Here is a 12,888-nt window from a genome sequence, read left to right as displayed (position 1 = left end):
TTGCTTGCTTTCCTCCATTTTTTTTATTTTCATTTTTATTAACCTTTTGACAGTCTAAGGGAATAAAGATGGTTTCTTGGTAAGTAATTCCAGTTTCATTAAATGACTCGACTCTCAGAACTGAGTTATTACATAACAAGATGAGTCAGATGGTCCAAGAAACAGTTTAGTTTTTTGTTGTTGTTGTTACCATGGCTACAACATATTGGCAGGAGAATATTATATTTTGTAGTTGTTCTTTAACCTGACCTGTTGATTAGAAAAAAAATAAGTAGCTTCAGAATTTTGTATCCAGTGGAATTGTTTACATCACTAAGGAATCCTACACTTTACTCTGTGCTTAATTGTGACTTAATTGTGCTTTTAAAGATACCCGAGCGTTTTGTTTTTGTTTTTCCTCAAGGGTTGTGTGTGTGAGGCTGTTACAGAGTGGAATCTATACAAAATGAATATAATGCTTTGTTTCCTAGATAAAAATTTTAAATTCTGGGTTTATGAGCAAAGATTTCAGAAAGCATTTCTAATTTTTCTACCTTGTAGCTAAATTAACTCTCCACTAGCAATATGCCCCTTGAAGTAAAAGGAACTCTAATTTGGTAGTGATCATTATGTGCAAGTAAATCAGAAGTATCAAATTTCGGAATTTGGAAGAAAAAATTGCAAAATGTTAGGGAAAAAAGTAACTTGCATTCCAGGAGAAACTTGCAAATAATTTTAGTGTTTGTTTATTTTTTAATTCTAAAATATTTGCCCTTCCATACCTGCCTTTGCCTTTGATTTGGAAGCAGTAAAAACTCCTGGTTTGTTGTTATATAGCTGGGAGGTCTCCTCTTCCCTCCCTGTTCCCCTTGTTTTCCCATCCAACTCTCAGCTCATTGGTCCCTGTATCCTTGTGAAGGGGAATTGGTGGGAAGGAAACCTGCTTGGTTCATTGAAGGAGAGTGAAAAACTGAAGTCTAAACTGTAAAAGTTTTCATCAGACCATGCAGATTGTCGGAGCAGTAGACTTTATACTTCATCTGTAAAGTGGTTTTTCTTCCAGACTTGGATTTGTTTTTAGATGTTAGTATTGAGACTGTAATTGACAGTAGTGGTTGCTTTTTTCTTTTTAGGATAGCCATCTCTGATTGCCATAGCAACATCCCAGAAGACAGTCTGCTTGATCTAATGGCAGCATGTCAGGGAGCTGCCTTGAGCATTACTCTTGACTTTCTGAGATTGTACTGGGATTTAGTTTCAGAAGGGAGGTGATAATGTATGTTATAGTTCTCACGGTGCCATTTTTGCTGTAGTTTTGCTGTCTGTAAAAACTATGTATTTTCAGGAATCACTTGTGATTTGATATTATATAAAATGTGTTGGGTTTTTTATTTGTATAATTTGATTGTTGGGGCAGAAAATACTTGATTTTGTTTGCCGTACATGTATTTTGCTCAGGCTGTAGGTTAACGTTTGTGTGTGGGGGTGTGTAGGGAGGTTGGTTTATTTGATTTTGGTTCTCTAAGCTGTAGGAGACTTTGAATACTATATTAGTTTGGAGAAGTAGATTTTATTTAACATGCTCCCTATATGCTATATTTATGGAATAATTTTAACTATCTGTAATTGTTTGGCCTTCGAAATAGTCTTTCTAGTAGAAAGGCCAACTTAGAAGAAATACCATTGTAGTATACTCACTGGGATGAAAAGACCAAAGAAAATCGTGGGGTTAGATTTTCTGGTACTCAGAAGTTTTGATGCTTTCACGTGAGGGAATCTATTTTTCTTGAGTTACATTTGTTCAGATAGGGAAATAATACTAGTATCAGTTTTAATCATTTATGAAAATTAACTCAATTATCATTATTAAACAATTAGCAACTTAATCTCATGTTTTTCTAAGAGGATGTTATTTGCAAACTTTAAAATTTAATTACAGAGGTATAATATGATTATCTGATAGATTTGGCTTCCTCGGAGAAAATATTATATATACACTTAATTTAGTAAGCATTTTAAAAGCTGTGTTTCATTATTTCACCTTATTTCAGTAGTTATTTATTGAACAACTGTAGTCCTATTCTCATGTTGCTTTATAGTGTTCTTAAAAAGATGTCACAATACTTTCAGAAAATGCTACCCAACAGAGCCATCTATAACAAAGTTTTTAAATAGAAGGTAATGAACGATTAAAATGTGATACAGGCAGGAGTATAATTGAGAAGAGAAGGAAACTTTTAAAATTAGGAGTGTAGCAGTTGGCAGTTTGGGACCTGTGATGAGTAGCTACTTCTATTTTTAAAAAGATTAAACTAAGAAATGTCTTGGAACCTTTTTAAGATTTATTTTTATATTCTATCTTTTGTCATTTATCTTTCTTGCATGTCATAAAAATTATTTCTGACTACACAATTCAGCTGTCTCAAAGTATAGATTAAAGCAGTTTCAGGGTATGCGTTTCAGTATTTAGGAGCCTGCATGGCTGATATTTAGAGAAGTATTCAAGAAAAGTTTCTTTTTTCTGTGAGATTATGCCTCTCTAAGTCAGCCAGCCATCCTTCTTCCTTAAAGGTACATTTTGTCAGTAAAAGTGTCTTCAACAATAAAACAGATTTACTCACTTTGACTCTAGAGTTGCATTATTTGGCATGGTAGCCGCTTACCACGTGTGGCTATTTAAATTTAAATTAATTAAAATTCAGTAAAATTAAAAACTCAGATCCTCAATCACAGGACACATTTCAGGTGCTTAATTGTTATCCTGTTTGACACTACTGATACAAAACCTTTCCATTACCACAGAAAGTTTGATTGGCAGTATGCTAGTCTAAGGGGCAAAACCATCGATGGGTGGAAATGGCTGAAAGGCTATTTTTTTTAACTGAAGTGTAGTTGATTTACAATACTAGATTCAGGTGTACAGCAAAGTGAATCAGTTATATATATACATATATGTATTTTAGGGTTCTTCTCCAGTACAGATTATTATAAGAAATCGAATATACTTCCCTATATAATAGGTCCTTGTTGTTTAACTATTTTATATATAGTAGTGTGTATCTATTAATTTCAAATTTCTAATTTTTCCCTTCTCCTTTCCCCTTTGGTAACCATAGTTTGTTTTCTATGTCCATGAGTCTATTTCTGGTATGTAAATAAAATTTGTACCTTTTTTTTTTAAGATTCCACATCTGAGGGATATCATATTTGTCTTTTTCTGTCTGACTTACTTCACTTAATATGATAACCTATAGGTCCACCCACTTTGCACAAATGGCATCATTTCATTCTTTTTTATGGCTGAGTAATATTCCATTGTGTGTATACACACACACCTCATCTTCTTTATCCATTCATTTGTCTGTCTGCATTTAGGTTATTTCCATGTTTTGGCCTTTGTAAATAGTGCTGCTGTGAAAGTTGGGTTGGGGTGCATGTTTCTTTCTGCATTATAGTTTTCTCCAGATATATGACCTTGAGTGGGATTGCTGGATCATATGGTAAGTCCTCCATAGTGGCTGCACTAATTTATATTCCTACCAACAGTGTAGGGAGGTTTTCAGAAAGACTATTTTTGACACCATCTTAAGGAAGAGGCACTAAAGTGTTTTAACAGAAGGCCGTTGAACAGGAATATGGTGGAAAGTTTTTTTCATCTGGCTGGGGGCTTAATAAGTGTGTCCTGAAGTTTTCCTTAAGTCCTCCCTTGGCCCCTTGCTCTTTTCTTTTTTCCTTGTTTTCTTCCTTATTGAGATGGTGGTGATCTTATTTACTATGTAGGGAATTCGTTTTCTTGATTGTTTTCCTAGGCTTTTCAATTTGACAGCTTCAAGTAGTAAACGTGAAAGTGCTTTTCAGCATCTACTTTTCACGATATACCTTGATCACTGATGAGTTTTCATTTATAAATGTCACTGCCGTTAGCTTTATTTAGAGGTTTCTTTATTTATTATCTTGCCAGTTTGCTATTTACATTTTTCCTAAACCCAGGCAGGATTTGTGAAGGTTTATTTGGTACAGTTCTGCTTGTGTGCAGAAATAAATGTGATAGATTAAGTGCTAGGTTTGGATTTTAGAATCCTTGGTGGTTGTTTTGTAGTCTGTTGGTGCAGTGAATGTTAGGTGCTGTACGAACATACACCTTTTCCCTGAAGGACATGTGGTTGGATTTTAGGACTCCCTGATACCACTACAGAAACATCATATGTGTGTATGTTGGTTACCTTCTAAGATTGATTTTAGATTGTTTATTTTATTTTGGGGAAATGATGGAGAGAAATTCTAGGAGATGAAATATGTATTCCATGAAATAAGACAATTAATTCAATAAGCGTTTATTAAATGGCCTCAGATTTGGGAGAAGTAAGAATCTTTTCATACCATTTACTTAATGGTTTTTCTGATTTCCTTTAGGAATGAAAATATGGCAGGATTTTAGAGCAGTCTGCTTTCCTTGAATGTAGCTGAAGATTCAGATGTGCAATCTAATAACTTTTACTCTGTCCTGAAATGATTTTGGTGAAGATTCTAATCCTTTGAATGTAGTCTGGAGAATGTCTGTGTACTGTTGTAGTTAATTGGAATTCATTTTGAGGTGCTTGCACTAACTAACCATACTTATGAGACTTTTTCTTTAGACTAAACCTGCCTGCCTTCCCTCCCATGATGCTGTATCTAATGTAGTGTGTAAGTTGCAACAGGAGGAGAAAGCAATTGAATTTGTCTTCTCTCAAATTGGCTTAGTGTAGTTTGTGGTAGCTGACTGCCCATAACATTAGAGAAATTTAGGGGGAAAATGGTTAACTTTCTTAGAGTTTTTAGAAGAGTGATTCAGGAGCAAGCCTAATTTTGGTTAAGCCATGGTTAACTGTTATTAGCATTAAGAGCCTAGATTATAGCAGAACCACTTGAAAATCTGGGCTTACCACAGTTTGAGTTTTATTTTGTAAGCAGGTCTGGAACACATCTCACTGTGGTAGGAGGTTGGCCCTTACAGTTATCTGACCACTTCCTCAGCAGTTGGTAGGAAGCAGTGAGAAATAGTAGGGGAAAATACTCAGGAAGGAAAGCATGATAGAGGATAGTTGGGTATACATACTTTAGTATGTAAACTAAGTGAAGAGCAGTGATTTTAGAGTGTTTTAGAAAAGTATGGGATGGTTTGCTGGCCAAGGAATCAGAAGGGACCAGAGACCGGTAAGCAGTAGTAGTAATCTTTTTTTTTTTTTTTTTAAACAAAGCCATGAATTTTAAAAGGAGTAACCTCTAGCCTATGTGATTTTTTTTTTCTCCCCCCTGGGGACAATTTAAAAATATTTTCTCAGTGTGTCCTGAGGGTTCTAATTTAGTTCAAAGTAGAAGTTATTAAAGGATGTTGAACATTGATATCTCCTTGGTTTGTAATTTTTCTTCAGGAATCAGAAAATTCAGACCCTTACTTCTCTGCCATATACCTGCAGTATTTAAAGTCCATTGGTAATGGGTATTTAAAATGTTGACAATTGAAAAAAACCATCAGATTCTGAGCACTCCCCTTAATCATTGATGATTCTTGCATAGATTTTTTTTTAACCAGGGCATATATATGCTAACATGTAGATTGGAATGCATAGAATACATATGATGACTCTTTTTTTGGGAGAGGATGTTAACATTTCCATCTTTATGTCACACTTTTGACCAGGTAACACCCCCCCTTTCTTTTTTTTCTGATGCTTTACTTTTTATACAGAATATATGAATTTATTTTGTTTCCTTTCCCCTGTGAGTAGAACATTTGAATCTTACTTGAGTTATTATTGAAACAGCAGGTGTGATATGACTGATATTTAAAGAAAACTCTTTAATTTATGGAGTGATAGTCAACTGTTCCTCCAAAAATAACCTGTGCGTTTTTATTTTTGAATGTTTTGAACTCATGGATTTAAACTCTTTGTTTCAATTGATTGCAATTGTCATTCTTCTTGATCTTTAAATTGTCTTGTCTTTGGTCTGTAGAAGCCTATTCAGGTTGGTTTCTGGGTCCTTTTGACATGACCCTAGTAGTCATCGATACTTTGCTTGCTTTTGGCATAACAAGATGTTCCAGACTTACATTGAACATTTTTTGCTCCAAATCTGAATCAGCCATTTTGCCAAAGAATTCTGATTCCTTTAATCAGAGTATGATGTGTAGAGACCACAGTCTGAACACTGGGGATTCTTGTTGCTACTAGCTAGGTCATTATTTCTAGGCTTTTTCAGTGAACACACCTAGATGCATGTTTTTTGTTTTTTTTAAGTTAAAAAACATAGTAATTCATACTTACATTAGCAACTCAGGTTCAGGACTATAGGGTTTTTACTGATGTCATTTCTACTTTTGTATCTTTTTCTCCTATGCTAAAACTGCTTCTGCTTACCACAGTTTCTCATTTGCTTCCTCCCACTCTAAATACAGTCATCTTGGAATAATAACACGCTACTATCAACAGTATCACTACTGAAAGCAATACTTTTCTGTTGTTTGATCTGTTACTGATATGTGTGTGTTTTTACATATATATATTTGTTGTTTTGCTTTGTGTATATCTCATTAAGAATGTACTTTGAAGTCACTCAGAATAATTTCTCTCTGTGTGATTTTGTTACCACCTGGTTAGAGGTGTGTTTGTTTCATTTTAGTCTTGATTTTTTTTAGGGTTTATTTAAAAATTTTAATCTTGTTTTATAATATGTAAAATGTAATTCCAAAATCAAATCTCTGAAATGAGGCATATTCAAAGAAGTCTGGCAAGAATATACCCTTTCTTCCTTCCTTCCTTCCTTCCTTCCTTTTTTTTTTTTTTTTTTTTAATGGAGGTACAGGGCAATGAACCCAGGACCTCGAACATGTTAAGCATGCGCTCTACTGCTGAGCTGCTACCCTCCCACCAAGAATGCACTTTTTTTTTTAACTTGGTAAACAGCGACTTGTATAAAGAATGCAGACTTATTTTTGTGTTATATCTTCTTTTGAAATATTTAAATAGGAGCAGATACACAGTTGCAAATCAATGCTTTTGTAACTTCCTTATATTCTGAATCCCCAGATAATTAATAATAAATGAGTGCAAGTTAACAAAAGTGGGGGGTGGGGGATAGGCTATTTGCCGTTTTGTCTCTCATGGCCCTTTGCTTACTAATTTTGAAACTCATAATTTTTTCCCTTTCTGTAAGTCATATTCATCCTTCACTCTTAGATGTTAATTTCTGAGACTGGTGAGTTTTGAATATACTCGAATAAATAACTGTACTTCTGTTTCGCATGTGAAGAAGCATCTTTCCTTCTCCGTGTATCAAAAATAGTATACCTTGGCTCTGTTAGCTTGATTTTAAGGTAAGGCTTTAGATGTTCCTGTGCTTTGACAGTTTTTGAAAAATGAGAATACCTAATATTGCTACATCTGCTGAAGGAAATCCCCTGAGATTGGTAGGTTTCTTAATTTTGTCCAGCTTATCATTGCTGTTTTAAGTTTCATGTTTTCTTTATACAACTAAGACAAAACAACTCAATTTTTAGTTAATGCAATATAAATTTTCAAAGAGGAAAATATTTAATTGTATTAAATATATTTTTATGGGAGATTTAATATGTGTGACTATGATTATCCTAGTGATGAAGCTTTTATTTTCTAAAAACAGGAAGTGTTACTGCTTTCTCAAGCTCTAGGGATGATAAAAGATGGCTTTGAATGAAAGGACAGGATAGGGAAATAATTGAGATCAATCTCAAATGGGTTAGATTGGTGGCAGTTTATCAAAACATACCTGTTTTTTATAATTCTGTCTGTAATCCAGTTTCTTTTTAGTGGAACTGGTAGCCCAGGGTGTCCTCCTCACTCTGGCCAGAGAAAATAGGGAAGGGGCTACCCAGAATGGAAAGGATAAGAAAAGGAGTTAGCTCTTCTTTTTAAAAAGACTCTTCTATTTTTCTGACAGAACAGTTGAGAGAGTGATTCTTGAGGGGTGGGAGTGGAAAGGGAGTGGAGTGAGCATTTGTGCTTTCTTCTTGGGTATCATGGAATCTAGTAATAACCCATGTCTTTGGTCCCAAGTAACTGATAAGAAGAGGCCTAGTCGTCTTTGAGTGTCATTTGAGTGAAAAGCAGCTGGGGAAAAAGGTAAAAAAAGGATTTGGAAAACAATGTTTTATAGTATGTCTTCTTGAAGTGCCATCTCATTTTTCATGCATTATTGGAATACATGTTTAAGTGACATTTTGAAGTGCTTGTGAGACCAAACTCGAGAACAAATGGATGAGGGTAAAATCTGACTTCTCTCTCCCTTTGCTCTTTCCATCACTGCTTTTTCAGTTTTGGTTAGGCTTTGGCAGCAGTGTGAAAATCAACCTGTGTGTCTCCAGAAGGCAAAAACCAGGTGTGTAATTGGGTAATTGTAGGAGGCCATGTGCAATAGGAAGTAAGGGCTGTCTCTTTCCGCTGTCTGATCCTATCCTAGGTAGCCAGGAGAGGAGATGGTAAAGAAATGATGTTTGTGAATGCGTGCCAACTGATTACCACCAGTGATGCAATGACATTATTCCTGTTCTTTCATCTAAGCCATTTCATATATTCTGAAAGGAATCAGGTCTTATCCTCTACTAATTCGTCTTGGACTCTGGCTGGGTTAGCTTATGAAAGTAAGATAAGAAGCTGAGATCCACACACAAGACAAGGAAAATTGAGGATTAAGAGCAGGAGTCAGGTGTGGGGAATACAGTGGGTCAAAACAAAGTAGGAGTAGACCAAAGGAAAATACATGTAATGGATAGCAAGATAGAGAAGTAATGGGTGGTGACTAGGAGAGCATATAGTGGGAAATGAGGCAAGGTTCTGTGTTAAATAAAGCCATGGCATTTTAGTCAAACGCCAGGACACATACTAGAACCGTGATTTTTGTCAGATATTTTAATTTGGAATCAGAACATTCATCTACACTGAAAAAGAGGACTGCCAGGAGAACTGTTTGGAACTGAGCCATCTGCAGCATGGCTCCTCAGAGGTCTTTCCTAGCCAGGAAGGTTCCTAGAGGTCGTCCCTATCCCAGATGATAGCAGAGTGCAGTGATGCTCTTTACATCCGGCAGCTCATGGCTCTTGAGCAGCTGGTCCAAATCACTAGGGCTTTATGCTAAGTTAGGTTTTGTTAAGTTCTATTCTCTCTTGAAGTAGACAGGTTTCTAGATTGTGGCCCATAAAATTTTAATTTGTTTATATGCAGAAACTTTGAGCTAGGTTAACTTTTGGAGGCAGATCTCTTAGAGTGCATCATTGACATTTGGAAGAGGTGCATCTTGAAGCCTTCTGAAAGTCCCATTTTTGCAGATACCATTATGACATACAATTTACCTCCATAAAATATAACTTTTGCCCTGGCTGGTCCATTCACCAAAAATATTTTTGCAGATGGCTTTTTGTTGTTTTTGACTAACCATATGGTTCACTGGTTCAGTTCTTAAGTTAGAGTGGTCCCCAGTGACTTTCCTCCCTTGTATTTTTGGCTAACACTAGTCATTCCTTAAAACCTATTCACTTCTTCTACCACTAGCTCTAGCAGTTGGCTGGTTTATAATTTTTATGCCCATTTCTGATTTTTAAAAATGCTTGTAAAACAATAGTTTCAGGAAAGTTACTGTTTTTCTGGCAACAAGTATAGAGAAATAAACAACAACAAAATCACAAACCGCCCACACGTGTGCTCATCTCCAAGCACTGACTTCTCCCTTTCACCAGCCTCACTGTGCGAGCAGTTCACATTCTGCAAAATTGCAGGTTACTACGTTTCCTTGGCCCTTTCTTTGCATCTTGAGTAGTCGAAACTGGAAACTATCAATGCTGAAGGTCTTCCTTCCATATGTGGGTTTTCTTTGAAAAAATTTAAAGCAATTCATTTGTAAATTAACAATAATTTTAGCAATAATTAGGTTGCAGGGATTTTATGATTCTAACCATCTTAAGTAAAGTTCCTAAGAGACATAGAGGAAATGAATAGCATGTGTTTCTGTATCTGACTTTGTTGTCAGTTTTCTGGTACTGTTTCCCTTTAAAACTTCATGAAGATACCACTTAGATGTCCCTTTGTCCCGAGGTGGGCGTTTAGCTCTGGGGATAAACGTAATGGTATTATTTTCTGGCATCCTGTGTATATGGAACTGTATGTTTGGTTTCTTTGGATTATTGCTTACCTTTTTTTTTTAAATTTGGAAATTTCATCATTTTATAAGTAACTATAGTTGTTGTCATAGTTTGGTGCATCCCTTCTGTTATCCATGTTTTCTACTCTTCATCCTACCACCACCATTTTTCATTAAAAACTACCAATTAGTAATTTAGTGAGTTTAATTTCCTGCCCATAGGAGTAAGAAAGTACGCATGATTGTTTGGATCTGTTATTAAGGAAAGGCTAAATGTTTATTGGGTTTTCTTACACATCTTTAAAAGTATGGTGAACCTCTTGCATTGTCTTTGAGAATCTACACAGATCAGTTTTGGTACTGTATTTGAAAACCCTGGTTAAGTATATTTAGTACTTCAACTGTATGATTGAAAATTCTTGGTATAGAAGAATTTTGAAATTTACAATCTTTATTTTCTATTTTGTTGAATGAATTCAGTCATTTAGAAATTCTTTTGGTGAAATAAAATTAACTTATGACCATAAAATGTTTAATTAAGTACCAGGACTTTATCTCTTTCCTCACCTTCTTTTAACTTTTGCTATCAAATACTTTAGTATGTCTGGTAATTTTCAAATTATAGTTTCTTTCAAAGTTTGGTTTTAAATGCTATATACCATAATACTAAATACTTTGATGCTGCAGTTATTGGGGCTTACTGTTTAACCATTCATCTGTCCATCATTTTGTTTGTTTTTGGGGATCCCTATGCTAGTGGGGTCCTTTTAGTTGTAATGTCAGGCTTTCAAATTTCTGGCATTTTTAACTTTTGTTTTTCTCAGTTCAGATTGATAGAATTAATGAGTTTCAGTAAGAGTTTTAACGTTTAATAAATTCATCTTTTTTTACCCACTCTGAATTATATTGAGGCTTTTAATTAACTTTTACAGGTAGTAACACACCATGCTATTACTTGAAAAGTAATGCCAGGTGTCTCTTGTATTGCATAGATGTAGCCAGGTATCTCTTGTAGATTTAAATAGATATAGCCAATCAGTGTATCTACTGCAAAGCAAGTTTCTGTAAAGCAAATCTCATTTTACTGTTAAATTCCATTTCAGAATGATAGTCATCAACTTACAGAATGTCAGAATTTTAAGAACTGTTTATTTTGTGCATCATTTGTAAACATTTATAAGCAGAAACAAATCTTACATGGAACCCTTACATGGTTTTACCTTAATGTAAAACCAAATCATACATAACATAATACAACTGTTACTATTTCTGTTTGAAGGTGCTGAGACCTGTAGGGTCCTTTCACAGAAACAGAGTTCAGAAGAGTGTGATTTGAAAGCCATTGATTTTAGTCCAACTCCTCCCTCACCCCCTGACAGGTGAGGAAACTCAAACCTAAAAGTCCTGCATAGATTACTGTGGAGGGCAATCATGAAACAAATCTGAAAAGTATTAGCCAAGCCCATTCCTCTGGTTTCCAGGTATGTAGCATTGAGTTCTGGCAAGAACAGCAGTGCTTTTGTGAAACTTTGTAATTTCTCTTTCTTTCGTCCTTCTTTTGCAAGATGTTTTCTGCATTTTTGAGAATCTTCTAACTTTCTATTTACTCCTAGGCTTTTTGCGAGAAGAAATTTTAATTTTCCTAAAGCATTAATATTGCCTTATTGGTGAAGACTTGAGTGAACCTGTGAAAAGATGCTGATTATGAAGAACCCAGTAGATGGTATGTTAGGGGAGATTAGAGGTCCCTTGTGCATCACAGCCTCGGGCAGTTTAGAAATGAGTAAACCAAGGCACAAAGAGGTAAAGTAAGCTTACTGAAAGCCATACAGTTTGCTAGTGGCAGAACCAGAATTACAGCCTAATCTCTAATAAATTTGTGCTTTTTTCCTATTCCATTGTGCTTTTTTGCCCCTAAGTGTTGTCTGGATGGCTATAATATTTGAGAAGATGCAGTGTTATATTTCTCAAGTAGGTGACATTTCATCCTTAAATTCAAGACTTAGGTCCTATAATTTGATTTATTTCTTTATCTTTTAAAGAATCTTGAGCTGTGTAAAATGATTCTGCTTTGAATGAAGGGTACTGGTATGTGCCAAAATCATTATCAAGCTTCTCTAGTCATTTATTTTCTTGAAATTGATACGAAACTTTTCTGAACACAGCCTTACTGAATATGGATTTCAGAACCATAATAATGCTTCTTGCCTCTGCAGATTTTGAATTGATCTGAGTTTGGCAGTGAATTATGTATGTGTTATTTCAGGAATTTTGCACATGCCCTGCTTTAAACCACTGATTATTTTTGTAAAATGCTGTTGTGTGGATTTGGCTCATTCCATTGACGCTGAACTCATCAGATGGCTGTATTGTCTTCTAGGAATGTGACTTGAATTGATTAAATGACACAGGCAGCAACATCTGTTTTGTGAAGCTAGCTTAGTTTCCTAAAACTTTAAATTTTCAAATTTACAGCTTACACATAGAATAAAGTGTATTTCTTTTCTGCTGTACAAAGATTTCAACTGAGTTTTGATGACAGCTTGTTTTAAATTTATTCTTAAGCTAATTCTTCTTATAACTTGTTTTCTTACTGTTATTGTTCATTGTCAAGGAAAATTAACATTAGCAATGTTGGAAACTTACAGTCTTAGGTGAGAGGCTCTTTTTTAGTTCACTTATCCATTTGAGATCTGTAGAAAGCTTTAGATGATCTAGAAAGGCACCTATGCACATTCTTCCTAGAACTGTGCACAG

General features: G+C 35.1%; 1 protein-coding gene across 2 annotated transcripts in view; it reads left to right on the top strand.

The window, feature by feature from the left end:
- MED13L (mediator complex subunit 13L) overlaps window positions 1-12,888 on the top strand; it is a 252,919-nt gene that overhangs the window by 52,833 nt on the left and 187,198 nt on the right. The window lies entirely within an intron of this gene.

The sequence above is a fragment of the Vicugna pacos genome, chromosome 32 (assembly GCF_048564905.1).
Source record: "Vicugna pacos chromosome 32, VicPac4, whole genome shotgun sequence".
Taxonomy (NCBI): Eukaryota; Metazoa; Chordata; class Mammalia; order Artiodactyla; family Camelidae; genus Vicugna; species Vicugna pacos.
The sequence above is the reverse complement of the archived record's forward strand: the minus strand, read 5'-3'. Positions and strand labels throughout refer to the sequence as shown.